This window comes from Pholis gunnellus (assembly GCF_910591455.1).
Source record: "Pholis gunnellus genome assembly, chromosome: 19".
In the NCBI taxonomy this organism is placed as follows: domain Eukaryota; kingdom Metazoa; phylum Chordata; class Actinopteri; order Perciformes; family Pholidae; genus Pholis; species Pholis gunnellus.
In genome coordinates, this window is record NC_136546.1 from 10,738,390 (window position 1) to 10,753,134 (window position 14,745).

The window sequence follows — 14,745 nt, forward strand, 5'->3', positions numbered from 1 at the left end:
CCTCATAGTTCAAGCCCTTCACCGACAACCGTTACATACAGCACATGCCTGAGCTTCCTTTCCCCCACCAAGCAATCTCATCTGATTGGCTCGTAGGTTCAGATTCAGTAAATGGCTCCCACAGTGAGTGTGGGGACAATCTGAGGCCTCTCAGCAAATTTCCTCAGGCCAGAGGTCCGACATTTGGATCCAAGAGCTTTATGAATGAGCGGAGTTGTTAATCACTGCCAGCGACACATTTCTGTTTGTCTTGGAGCTCAGCGTTTGAGCTGAGTGAATCTTTTCCCAGACCCTTTTGGGAAATTACTTCCAAATGTTGAGAGATATCGAAAACTCCGCAGCACTGCTAGAACTAATCCACTCGTGCTGAGCATGTGCTTTACAGCGTTTTGGTGTAGTATTTGGCAGACAGTGGGGGCTTTTTCATTGGGCGGGGCCACGTTGTTTTAGTTTTTTGACAAATGAGCTAAGCGGCGAGCTCGAAGAGCACGAGAGGATTTGTGGTCCAACTGCTGCAGTAATTCATTCATGGCGGCCACAGATACTTCCTCATTTGCTTTCTCTTCTTTTAGCTCTTTTTTAAATACAATTTCAGTCCATTCATTACAAAACAAGCGGTGGTTGTTTGACTTCTCACATTTAACTTAGTTATTTTTGCCTCCAGAGAAGTTCTAACCCTGGGAAATGTTTGTATAGTGTTGAAACTCCAATCTGCAATTATTGAACCAATTATTATGGCTGTAGTTACACGATCAACTTTTCTCCACTCAGCTGTAATCTGTCAGAGTTTTGACAGAGAGCATGAGAACTGTTTGTATAGTCAAGACTGTTCAATAACAGTAAATGCTCTGAGTCTCACATTTCTTTACCATTGCTCTAAGGTTGTTGCTTTACGTCTCATGGCCTCCCGAAGAGGCATGATTGAGTGTCTTGATTAGACATTGAGACAGAGTGGTGACATGCTTTAATCTCCTAGTATACATGGAATCTCTGCAGGATGGATAATAAGTTTGGGAAAATACACTTATTTGCTTTCTTTTCGAGAATAAGATGAGAAGACTCATGAATGTGCCTTAGCTATGTAGCTACAGGCAGGAGACGATAGGCTATATGCACGCTGCAGGCAAAAGAGGCCGACATCTGATCACCTTTTGCGCAGATGTGACGCATCTGTTCACATTGTGAGAAGCACAAATCACATAGCATCAGATCTTTTCAACTCTGATTTAACACACTTTGTCATCCTAAATCAGATACCGGTCTGATGTTTTTGCAAGGGGACCTCAGTCTGTACAGTCGTATCGAAATTCATGCGACTTTTACGTCCTCTGAATAAAAGTAGCCACCATTGCTCCACCATAATTGAAAATGTGGCTCTCGATCTCCTCGTTATTATCTGCTTACAAATTTGCTTGCTTCCACTGCACATCATCTTATAAATGAAACGTGAAGGCTGTGTAACAGGATTGTACGGAGGACACAGGAAATAGTGGCAGCACAGCAATCAGAGGCAGAGGCAGTTCTGCAGTTTTCAGGACAAAACAACAGAAAACCGAGCTCAGTCCAGAGCTCTATCACAAAACGTGACAAAATAAACTCTTTCAGCCGGGCCGCTAGCCGGCTTACCGGTCTCAAATCTCTCCAACCCTGGAGATCTTAGGGAGGCTCTCTGACTGTGCTCCCCTTGATCAGCTTTCCTGCTTCACATTTATTCATCTCCCTGATGAGGAGATCAGCTCCAGGTGTGCCTCTTCCCACGCCTAATCCCAATGCTCTCCTGAAGAAGTGGGTGGAGCCCTCTGGCCGGAATTTAGATTCCTCTAACTCCCCTTACAGCTGTCTTCAGTGGCCTCCATTATTTACCTCCTTAGACAGCATGCTGCGAGTGATGTCTCTGTTGTCCTTTGTGCATGCGGGTCAGCTCAGGGCCGTGACCAACACAGGAATCTGATATTGGACAGATTTAAAAAAATAATCTGATCCCAGCAATAAATCAGAATTTAGCCCAAGAGACTGTGAACGTAGCCACATTCATATAGACTGAACGCAGGGGGAAACTGCTCGCCTGGCTCAGTGCAAAGTAAAAAGATACAATCAGTATCACAATAATACATATCTTGTTGTTTGATCTGACCACATCAGATTTAACTAACAAGATGCAATGTTTTATGAGTAGTTGGTAGATGGATAGAGAGCTGGTTTAATGTTTCCACAGACAAAACTGATGGTGAAATATAAGTATTCATTTGTCAGAAGTTGCCTGAAATTGCGAGACCATTGTTTTTTTCATTATTGGCCTAAGTTGTCTTAAGTTGTCTGTTTTCTGTAATGTTTCTATCATTATTCTATGACAACAATATCATGACAACATACCACTCTAACCAGCGTTGTATGGTAGACTAGCATTGCTCCTGTGCATTTAATTATCTATTTGGGCCGCTATCTATTTGTTTTACATTGTCAGCACCAACCGGAGGACGTCTGCTTCACACTTCGATGAGCTTGTCACCACTCAACCTGACAGCCTTAACGTTAGAGCAATGAGACACACGTCGTACGGTAATAACAACACTCACCAGCAACATTCAGTGTCCGCCCGGCCGATCTGCTCCTAAATGGGCTTTTCGGTCTTTGTCAAGTGTGTGTCTGAAATGTGATGTTTAGGATAGACAGACACGGCCAAAACAAGCTCCATTTAATACAGTGACGGCACCTTTTCTCTAGGCGGCCGCATACAGCCGCATACGTTCTGTCCTCATTGGGAACAATTGAAAAAAGATGCCGGAGGTCATAAAAAGGCGCTATGTGGACACAGGCCCTAGATATTTCACTCCTGGCTCTAGAGACATACACACAAGATCGGTATTGAGCTTCTCATCCAACTCTGGGAAAAAAAACATCTGTTTTATATTTTCACAATTCTTTCACATCGACTTCAACCGTATTGACAGTTGACATTCAAATTTGAATAGTTGACTGTAAGTCATCTTGACAATAATAACCGTTGAGGGAACATCAATGGAGGAAGCTAGCTTATTGGCTGTGTTGCTCCATCCACTTTTTTTTCAACTTTGTTTTTGCTCCACAAGAGAGGAATAGTTTGCAGACAAACATGAGACAGAAGTTGATGGTACATGGTCTTTTTAAAAAGTTGTAAACTTATTTTCCTGTCAGTGGTAAAAGCACAGAGCAGAGAAAATAGAAAAAAGCTTGGTAAACTATTGTGACTGACTAGCCCCCGCAAAGTTGTAGGAACAAAACAGGGCAACCCCGGGGTAGCGACCTGTCAATTACAAGATAGCCACGCCATAAAGCAGACCCTGCGTTATTGATTATTTTACTCTAGGACCATCATTTACTAAGTCCCATGACTTAGTTAAAGGTGGACTGGTGTTTGTCATGAGGAGGTTTAGTGGTCACACTTATTATCAAACGTCTTTTTAAAGACACTTAAAACTTCACTCACCCAAATCCCCAGAGAGGTATCTACTGCCTTATTTTACATCATAGAACAAAACGTTAAACTAACTTAAGCTTGTGTTAACCACGGACCTATTTGAGGCTTTTAATCAAAAAAACATTTTAAAAATATATAATGAAATGACTTGAAATGAGAGAACCAGAAGTGTTATTCTATTGGCTTCTCTTTTCAGACCCGTAGGTTTCCACCTCAAATTCGGACTGCTTTTTCGTTCTGTTACTCCGTCAGTGTGATACGGAATATTTTGGCAATTTCATCGAACAATCCCTTTTATTGCAACTGAAAAAAAATGTGTTGGCTTGTTTAGGTTCACAGAATCTGAGAACGTTGAAGACGTTGAACATAGCAGAGAAAAAGCTAAACAGCTCAATTGTTTATCAGCTAAAAATCTGTTTTAATCTAGCCTCCCTGTGAACTTTTTGAAACATTCCAGGAAAACCATTAAGCAATTTATCTCTGCTCACAGTGAGCAGAGATAAATTGCTTAATGGTCTAAATCTGCGCCATAAAGCAGATTTGTGGAAAATAAACAAGCCAGCAGGCCAAAATGAACTCTATCCTTCGTCTGGGATCCCCCATGTGCCGTTATGCAACATACATGACCACACAGACCTTTCTGATGTCCTGATTGCTTTGAAACCACACTGACTATATAGTTGATACTTGTTCACTCGGCCCATCAGTCACAGATTGAGTCTCACTGCAGTGGCAAGACGACTTGGTGAGCGGAAGGAATCGAAGAGCAAAGGAGCAGGACGATGGAGGCCTACTGTGGTTCGCTTTAGTTTTCAGCTTCAGGACATTCCTGGACAGGCTTACGTCTGCCACATGTAAAGGTCAAACTGAGGATCAACATTTCTTTGCTTCATATATTGTTCTAATAATTGCATTTTGACGAAACATCCAGGAAAACTATTGCTTTTATCTGAGCTGTTAGAGCAGATACTATAGATTTATTTGACATTTATGATGAAAAAGTTCAGCTCATTTATTGAAAAGTTGTACATTGGATAGTCATTTTGCATGTCATGTTTAAATCTATCGAGTGGCATTATTCTCAGTGCATTCACTCAGTGTTTCTACTCTTATCTCATGTGAGGGACACCACCTTGCAGCTGATATTTATGTATGGACAGTCCTCCTTACATGTGTGGTTGTTTGCTCAGCTCTTTCGCATGCAAAGGTCAACTCCACATGCATCGTTAATATTGCGTGCCCCATCCCCAAACTATTCACTTCTTAACTCTTGTAATGAGGACCAGTATCTCCTCACAAGGAGTCCTCCTTTTACACTACACGATACAGACCTCTGCTCTCCTGTGAAGGGAATTACATTCCTTATGGGGATTCTTCCATAAGGAGATATGTATGTGGCTGATTGGAAACAGGCCAGTTTGTGTGACAGACAAAAGCCAGGTCTTTTCTTCTCATTAATCTAAACTGTCTTTAGTTGGGTGGGGTGACATCACAGACAGGTTTCTACATACATGTGCATGAGCTCTAGAGAGCTTTGCACGAGCAATATCTTAAATATTCCAGTCTGATTTATGAGGCCTGATGAATAAATGCAGTAGAGTTGCACGAGTGAGGTTGACCTCGCTTCAAAGTGAAGCCGTGGAGATAATTTACAGCCTTCTATGAAGCCAGTGCATCCACTGGGAAACTTTTGTTATTGCTGTTTCTGTTTTCAATCTGTTGCAGGTTCAGAGCAGCGTTGCAGGTTTGCCCTGCGTGCAGAGCTCAGAATGCCAGAAGCTGAAAGTTAAAAATACTGCATGTTTGACTAAGATACCTTGTATCTGCAAAAGTAACCAGCGTCTAAAGAGCTGTAGCTGTGAGTTTACAGGCAAATTGGATAGAGAACTAACAAAATGTCCACTGAAGGTGGTTGTACTTTTTTCATGATAAGAGAACTGAGCTAATAAAACCTCCTGGATCATGTAGCCACACAAACATCACCACAACCTCAATAGATAAATACTAATCCCTATTCATAATTGGTGAAAGTGCACCATATGTGTGCAAAAATGTTGCAGCGTGTTACACCATTATATGGTGAACAATCCTTAAACTGCTTTCAAAATAAACAGGATTGTTTTAGCCTGATAACAGCATGCTAATGACTTCTCTACAAAGACCAGAAGTATTGACCTAAACATTATAATATATGTGTATATTGGACACATTGGGTGTGCCTCTGTGACATAGTTGAACATACTGAATGCATGTCACCACATAGGTCAGGCTTGGATCATAGAGCAGATAAAGTTCAGTGTTTTGCTCAAGGACACTTTGACAGGTGTGAATGTGTCGCCTCTCCCTGGGATTGAACAGACACTGATGTTATGGCAGTTATGAAACGGTGCCTGTCCTCGCTGTAGTGAGTCTGTATGGTGGTAACTGTAAATAAAACTCTTATCTCAAGTATTTCACTTGAGACACGAGCGAGGAATCTCTCGGAAAATTAAACACATATGTTGGGATTAGGCATTGATGTGCGGTGCATATTTCACATTTCCAGCTGCAGAATTCTTGTGTACTCTTTTCTTTGAGCCAAAACGTGTCCTGCTTATTTTCTGTGAACATTTTTTAAATGTTTGCTTTGTGACTGAGGCATCTTTTTCCTGCTCTACGTGTGTCATTAGCTCCATGTGCAACTGTAGTGCTTTAAGCTTCGTGTAATGTGACGAACGCAGCAGGGGTCGGTATGCTTACGCGGGTCAAAGAAGTGGTCCACATTAGACGCTTAGTGGGTGACTGCTGTTGAAGCTAAAGATGAGAAGCATGGGGGTGAGCAGAAAGGAGCTGGTCTCTTCTTTTTTTTCAGAAGAATCCTTAGAAGACCAGACTAAAAGGTCCGTGCTAAAGAGTGTGCAGTAGAGATGGCATTTTATGTCTGTCCCTAATGCAGATCCTTACATTTTGTATTTATTCAGACATTTTTTATTCCGAAACATTTAAATCAAATCATTGTTGTTTTGTAATATTTAATGACGCGGTCATGGACCAACTTGTTGTTCAAATTCTGACCGCTTGACTCAGTATATCCCAAAGGATTTTGTGAGACTGTGGTGACTTTGAATCCCGATTCAGAGGCCTCTTAGGAACACGACCACATTCAATAGCGATCTGGTCTGTAATTTTTTAGATGAAGTGACACACAGCCATCCTTATGCGCCATCACTACAAGGGAAACAAATATCACTACCAGCACCACAAGATTAATTTAGGCCTCCACATTTTATTTCCCAACACCCCTGATGCATCATGCGGTTGTGAAATGGAAGGGAAAGGATGATAGCGCATAGATACTCCTCCTCTCTCACCACAGCCCCCCTGAAAACACCCCACCCCTCGTTTCCTGTGGCTGGGGCTGAGGGGAACAGTTGCACACCCTGATAAGCCTGCTCAAAGGGAAGCCTATGCATGCTGGTAATCAGCATGTTAGATGCTGGCAATCAAGAACAATTACAAGCTCTCATCATGTTTATGTTGTGGTGGCCCTTTTATGCTATTTAAGTGAAGGGCAACTGTATAGCATCCCATCGTGTTTCTACGTCACACGGTTAAGAGGGCACACATCTGATAGAGTTTGTTCGGGTGAGGTGAAAAGAAACTAATGGCAACAAGTAGAGGCCAAATAGAAAGTAATGTAAGGTTTGTCAGTCAAACATTGAATCTTTCTAACAGTCTCTCTTACGCCAGCACCTACTGTATGTACCTAAAAGGCTTCGCAAACAACTGCAGATGCTGATAGGCCGCGACGTTGGAAAAAGGGGCTGAGAGCACTCGAATGTTTAACAGGTGTGCGGACGATTTAACGCCGCGCCTATCGAGTTACCGTGGGACGTGAAACAGGCATCAGTCAAAAACAGAGTGCGGACAGAGGAGCGTGCGTACAGTATGAATGCTGCGGAACCACATGTGCAAAATGTGATACGGAGAACTTCCAGTTATGTGCTATTCCGTGACAGCAGGAAGATGTGCAGTAACTGACCCTCTGATGCCCTATCATGCTGTTCTTTTTAAAGAGGTGTGGTAGCTCCTGGAGGGTTGCTTGTTTAAATCCTGTTTTAGCAGTACGGCGACACATTTTGGGCATTTGCAAAATATTTGAAGAGAAATAGATTCATTGTATGGTAATTAGAATAACGTAATAGTTTGATGGCATTAGCTGGTTTCCTGTGTAAGTTTGGCTCCATGAAGACATATTATGTCTACAAATACATTTCAACCCATGCTTGCTGTTTACAGATACAATATGCGAGCTATTAGCAGGGGGGAGGGCTTAGTTTGGTTACTTTGATAGTGCCGTGGGACTTGCACACAGAGATAAATCTTTTCTTTACTTTCTAGTTTCCTCAATTATAAAGATAGCACTGGCAAGTTGTAGTCCCAGGCCACCGCAAGTACGACATGTATGATAACGCTCATTAACATTTCTTAGAGAGAAAGTGACAAGAAACGCATTCAAAGAGCTACTGAACTCATAATGTCACTCTGAAGCCACATTTTCCTTTTCAGTTTTAAATGTCAAGCTAATAGCATGCATGAGCAGTGACAGCATGAGCAGTACCTCTGTTGTTTTTTTGTTTTGGATTTCCCACAGTCTTTCTCCATCTAAATCCTGATGGAGCCTGGAAGGAATTGCCTGTCATATTATTGTTGGATGAAAGCCTTTGGTAGACAGCGCTTCGGCTTCCTCAGCAGTACATCCTGATGCCCTGCTGCATTTTAAACACAGAGGCTCCCCACAGTGATGCTGTAATTGCTTTATCTAGCACAGGCTTCTTTAAATGACGCCTAATTGAGGGTCTTCGCCGCACCCTTTCCTCATGTGGCTCCATGTGGCAATCAACCTGCCGTTATCACCACATCTTAATAAAAACTAAAATGATTGGACCACAACCCAGGACGTCCCATAGAAATAGGAAAACTTTAGGAGGAGGGATGCGGTAAAAAAGCAACGAAAAAAAAACAAAACATCCTGACCTAAACGCTATGTGGAGTGGGCTTTCAATACACAGGATGCAGAGAGAGATTGGTGGTTTGAGGCATGTCGGTGAAGTAGAAAAGGGATGGAAAAAGAGAAAAAGACTTGTCACGCAAACGACTGTAGACCACACAGTGGGGAGGAGTTTTGTGTACATATGATATGATGAACGACTACAGTATTTAAAACATTTACACATTGAAAAAGTGCTTGGCATCCAGTAGAAACGCAGAACATTCATGCAAGTTTCAGCTGTGTAATGAAATCCCTCTTGAAAATATTGATTTAAAGCAATGAACTAATTGTATCAGAGAATTTCCAGCAGCCACATGAAACAGAATATATGTTGAATGCGTCGTTTGTATGATGGTCCAGCTGTTTTAAATGCGTCCCCACATGTTAGTTATTATAGGAGGCATGTTAATTACATAAGAGCTAGACACAGATGTGCAGTGTAGGGGCAGTTTACTGTACATGGGAAACCATATGTTTGTTCTCTCTCTTTAAGCTTTTCTCCTGACAGTTTAAGACCTCAAGCCAAATCCGTGATAGAAGCACCATACGTTTGGAGGGACATGGTTAACTTCAAATGTTAGGAGCCGTGTTTGGGTTGTACAAACAGCTTTATGTGATAATATTTGCAATTTTTCTTAGAAGGTATGCGTTTGTATATGTGTGTTTGCATGCAATGTTGGTTTAAGTTCACAGTTAAGGTCACAGTGAGGCCTGTTTACACTTACGTCGTACGTAAGTGTAAACAGGCCTCTTTTTATTTAATTTGATTGTTGACAGGATCTCCCACTTTTGTATATGTCCTATTTGTACAGTATTTCTTACTTTCTGTTTTCGTCTATGTTTTTGTAGTAATGCTTTTTTCTTGTGGCACTAAAATTACGTTAAGATCAACTTGCTGCGATGTGCCAAACAATAATTATTTAGGTTTATTGTACAGATAACTCCTCATGTCAACCTCACAAATTAGCCATTCATCTTCCATCGCATTAATAAATAGATACAGGGCGTCGACAAAAGGTTTAGCGCAAAACGACGCTATGCACTGCGGTGTTCTACAGTGTTGTTTTGTGTACAATTTATTTTTGAAGGAATAAAACTGCTAGCCTACCATTTCATTATGTAAATAGAAGCATTTTTTACATTTTCAGCTTAACTTGATGTTGTTATTCTTGAAGTCACTGGGAATTCAAAAATATTAAAAGCTTTTCAGTGAAATTTGTTTTTTTGTGTGCAAGTTTAGCATTAATAAATGGTACCTCATGCCTTTGCAATTGAAAAGTATTGCAATCAGTTGATTTTTGTTCAACTATAAAAGCTCCATACACACTTTACTCTGCTTTAATGCCATCATTTGCCGCACTACCTTTCGCAGACTGGAGCAGATTTTGAAATAAAATTGAAACTGAATCGAGAATCAACTTTGAATCGAGAATCAACTTTGAATCGGGAATCGCTTTGAATTGAGAATCGACTTTGATGTTGAGGTACTGAAAGATTGCTCCGCTATCAGTGTGCGAACATAATATGAATGTAGCCACTCAAAGTGTGCTTGTAATGGTTGAAAGACTTAAAAGGTGCTCTATAAAGTCCATTTATCGTTTACCATTTACTGTTGCCACCCAATTTAGTGAATCACTAGTTTGAAACTAGCTAGTATAGTTACTAAGAACTTATTAAGGACTTTACACACAAACTTAGTAAAGGTTTTTTTTAAATAGTGGTGCAACCCAATCCTGAACTTTAACCTTTCAACTCTCTTCTCTCATGTCACATAACTGCTGTACCCTGAATACATTGGCTGCCACTGAAATAATGAAGTGAGTGATTGACCCTTGCATGACCAAGCCATTCCTGAGTGAAGCTTATGGATTTGGTCCCTGCATCTGTCTGACACGGCTAATTGCAAACAGATTTACCAGGATGAGAAAAAGGAATGTTCTCCCTGTCTTCTGTATAAATGTCAGGCCCAGCGAACGTCTGTGTCAGATTACTGTGGCAGCAGCGATAAGCAGATGTAAAGACCCGTGGGGCTTATTTATTATTAAGGCAAAGAGCGGAAAGAAAATAGGCAGAGCACTGCAGTGAGAACAACGCTCTGGAGAAAATAATGCGCTCTCATGCAATTTTTGTCAGGGCATTGTGCCTCCCTCTTGGGATAATACACCAGATCGGATATACAATTCATGGATTTTTCCCAGGAATCAATTTTCAAGAATTGTCATGTAGAAATCATGAATGTGAAAGTTGACGGTCAAGTTTGGAAAGGCACAGGAGCCAAACTTTGAAATACATTGAGATCTGAGCAAAAATGTGTGCGCGGTAATAAAACTATAACGAAACAACGAAACGGATCGGCCAATATGGATCATAGATGATCGGCAGTTGGTCTTGGCGGCAATAAAACATGATGGGCGCATTTCTAAAAGTTACATTTGCTCCCGTGATACGATCCAACCGTGAGTTTTATGATCCGTTGCACCCCCTGCCCTCAGGTAAACACTGTTAGCTCTGTCAGCACGTGTGCCGTAGTTTGTACTGTTAGCGCTGTTAGCACCGTTAGTTACAAGCCGCCGGGTCAGGCGTTGCCATGTTGAGAGCCGTTGAGAGCAATCGAAATGCTCCGAATCTCATATCTTGCAACTTTAACACAATCTCTGCTCAGCTTTTCTGACCAGATAATGCCTAACTTTTCATTTCATAACATTTATTTATCTACCTTACACCACTACTGTATAGCTCATGCCTCCGGCCAATGCCTTTAGGGTGAGTGCAGTATGATGTATTCACCAAATAGTGAATTGACCGTGTTTTCACATTGTTTGATGCTCATAAATAAAGCCATTATTATAACTTATAAATCTTTTTTAAAGGTAGCTTATTAGAAAATGGCAGTTTGTCTCGCTAAAACATTAAAGAACAACATTATCTTTAGTGACAGTTTGTTTTTCCTCCAACTTGATACAAAATATAAAGAGTGTATCAATCCATGCGTCCTGTATTGTGTATTAACCCTGATTTAACAAACCCTTATCTGTATCATTACACCTCTGTACAAAAACTGATCGGACGTTTGTTCAGAACTGCAATCTATTTCTTGATTCGTTCTCACTCATGATTTTATTTTCTTCACAGTTGTGATTGTGTGTGTGAAGGAATGTTTTGCACTACATTGTGTTTGGGATATGCCTCCACCCACTTTAACCATTTCCTCCACTGCTGCTTTGGGACCCCTCACCCAATGTTTGTTCAATGTACATTTGCTGGAGGACTAGTGGGAATAGCTATTAAAATGGCAGCGCCTATGGGGAGAAAGAACAACACCCCCGTCTGCTAATGGTTGACATGATCCAGGTCTGTTTTATTTAGCTCACTCTTTGGCCACTGGTTGAACTTGTGGCCATCACGCCAGCTCATGAAACAATGACCACACTAACAGGCACTAGAAGAAGCACAGAAAAAGCCCCATAATGTGCACCCAGGTCATAGGTTGTAAACGTCTCAGGATAATATGAAGTATGTGGTTGTAGAACCAGCTACCACATACAGATTAGAAATGAAGTGTTCGCCATGGCTGCAATCCCCCTTCCTTCATGCCTTTGTTGATGAAAGAGATTGACTGCTTTGGAATGTGGCAGAGGAGATCTGTTGTCAGAGGGCTTTGGTTTGACGGTGGTCCTGCGATGTTGGTGTATTTGTGATGAAAGCTGACGAGCCTGTTAGCGAGTTCTGTTGTGCTGCATCTCAAAGCACTCAATGGAAGGAAGGAAGCTGCGCGGCGCTCTTGCTTTCATCAGAGGGAGGTCTGAATGTTTCTGTCGCACTCAGTGGGCAGGAGCTCACTTCCCACAGGTAACACAATACGGTGTAGTACTGGACCATCATCCAGATAAAGGTCGCAGAGGGCAACGTTCAAGTCACTCAGGCATTCTTGAAATTAGTTGTGTGTGTGGGGGGGTTACGATACAAACTTATCTGATGGTAAGCGATCTTGTTAGCGACTATCGGTGTCAGGTGGGTGTAAAGTAGATTTAACGCGATCCATTCCATTAGAGTCAACACGATGTAAAAATCAAAGAGAGCTGACTGTGTGGAACGAGTAGCTGGGATATAATTTTTTAATCAAACCCCATCATCAGACAAGAACATCAATTTATTTTTGCAGGGCTTTTCAAAATACAGTTTCAAAGAGAGAGCGACAAAGAAATGAAACTGCTAATAACATCAGGCCAAAGGACAGGACAGGGAAAAATCTAATAAAGATATTTTATACCAACATGACCCCAAACTTGAGATGAAGTCAAAGGGTTCTTTAAAAAAAGAGATGATTACATTTTATATTAGATAACACAGATTGTTTTCTTCTTTTTGGTACGATTATGTGGTGTAGATAAGTTCAGAGTAAGTTTGCTATATTTTAAGAAAAACAGCACATTTATATACAAATTAACCAAAATGCAAAGAAAAGAAAACAAAACATTTTTTGTGTGACAGTGATGCGATCTTGTAGTATCTTTGTGAAAAGTGTTTCTTTTTGCCAACATTTGTGACTGACAGGTAAAACATGTGAATGAACAAGTGAAACACTTTCTGATTCATTCAGGTATTGGCCAGAACGCTCCCATTTAGCTCTCCAAACAAACTCAACTACTATGAGCTTTGAAGTATTTGATCTTGAAGTCCGTTTCAATAATTCAAGTACAGTTTGCTGCACTGATCCCTCAGATCTTTGGTCAGATTCAAATGGAGTGAGCTCTTTTTTTCAGCATCCTGTTTCTATTCCAGAGGGATTGTGATGTGGTGAGATAACAGCCCAGACTAAATGAGCTGTCTTCAGTCTGGACAGACTGATGTAACCGATCCCTCAGTGTCTTCCTGCCTATGAGAATGTCTTTTGGTTTTCCGCCCTTTTTTCTCTTTACTCTCTTTCCCCCTTAACCTTTTTTTCAACATTTTTTCTAACACTTTTTCTAACCCTTTTAAAATAAATAGCAAGGGAAATGTATCCTCTGCCACTAGACATGCAGAGAGCTGTCTGGCGGTTAACATATCTGATTTAGACTCAGCCTGAATGAGTTTAGATGAGGTAACCACACAGCACAGGGCAACTGTTGCTGCAGAAACCTGCAGGATTAACCAGATCACACTTTTGATTTGTATAAAATCTACAACAATGCATGTGCATGGTCCCTATTTTCCCCATATTACTGTTGAGGAAGTCAAACTGACGCCAAAGTCATAAACATTTTACGGCCCTGGGACCAACTGTTGAGGCTTGCTGCTAGAGTTGATAAGCCCCACAGGATGGCAGCTGGGCTTATCGAGCTTGGCCAAGCCAGAAGACCTCTGCTATCGCTGGGTGCACTGGCAGAGGAAAAACTCATCCCCTTATCTCCCCTCTGTGGGAGGAATAACACTCCTTCCAGCTCCCCTGTCCGCTTACTTCAGGTGGCGCTCTCATCTGTCTTCTTAGTTGACCTCATGGGGATCGCAGTGACGGAGCAGAAACAAGAGGCTGTGCTGTGGTATGTAGACACGATTACAGACATTTAGCCCAAGTGTTTAATGTCGATGAAAGAAGTTTGCTATCACACAAAAGAAAGCTAATTTCAGCACAATAGCTGTGCGTGTGACAATGTGGCAATCGGAAATCTAATGTTGAAGTTGGAGCCTTTTATTTAATGAGCGAAAGTGAAAACAATCTCTCTTGTGATTGCAGGGTGGAAACCCAGAACAGAGGGGAAAAAAACATCCACTTGGACTCAAGAACGAACCGATTACAATTTGGTGGTCAAGGGTCACTTCTCACAGAGGGAGGAAAGAGAAAAAGAGAGAGGGAGTGAGAAGTGTGGGGGCAACACTATTAAATACATCAGCAACTAGTATGTTCACAGCACTGAGCGGGACTCGCTGCTCCTTAGGCGGGTTAAGCGGCAGGCTGGTCCTCGCGTTGCAGCGGGGAAAACAGCGGGTGTTGACTTGAAGAATCCGGGAATTAGTAATCTTCCTTCTGCAGGTGATCTAAGAGAGCTCAGGGGAATAGAGGTTATCTGTCTCTCTTTCAGGATCCAAGCGTGAGAACACGAAAACAGTCTGTTGCTCATGCAGCGAGATTAGGTTGTTTTTTTTCGTGTACCAAAGTTGTTACCTCCTGCAGCAATGTAAATTGCAATGGGAAGTCGCAGTGTGAAGGTGTGCGTCGGTCTTTATAGCCTCGGGGACGTCATGGCCGTGTCTCAGGGACTCCCTCGGGTTCCTA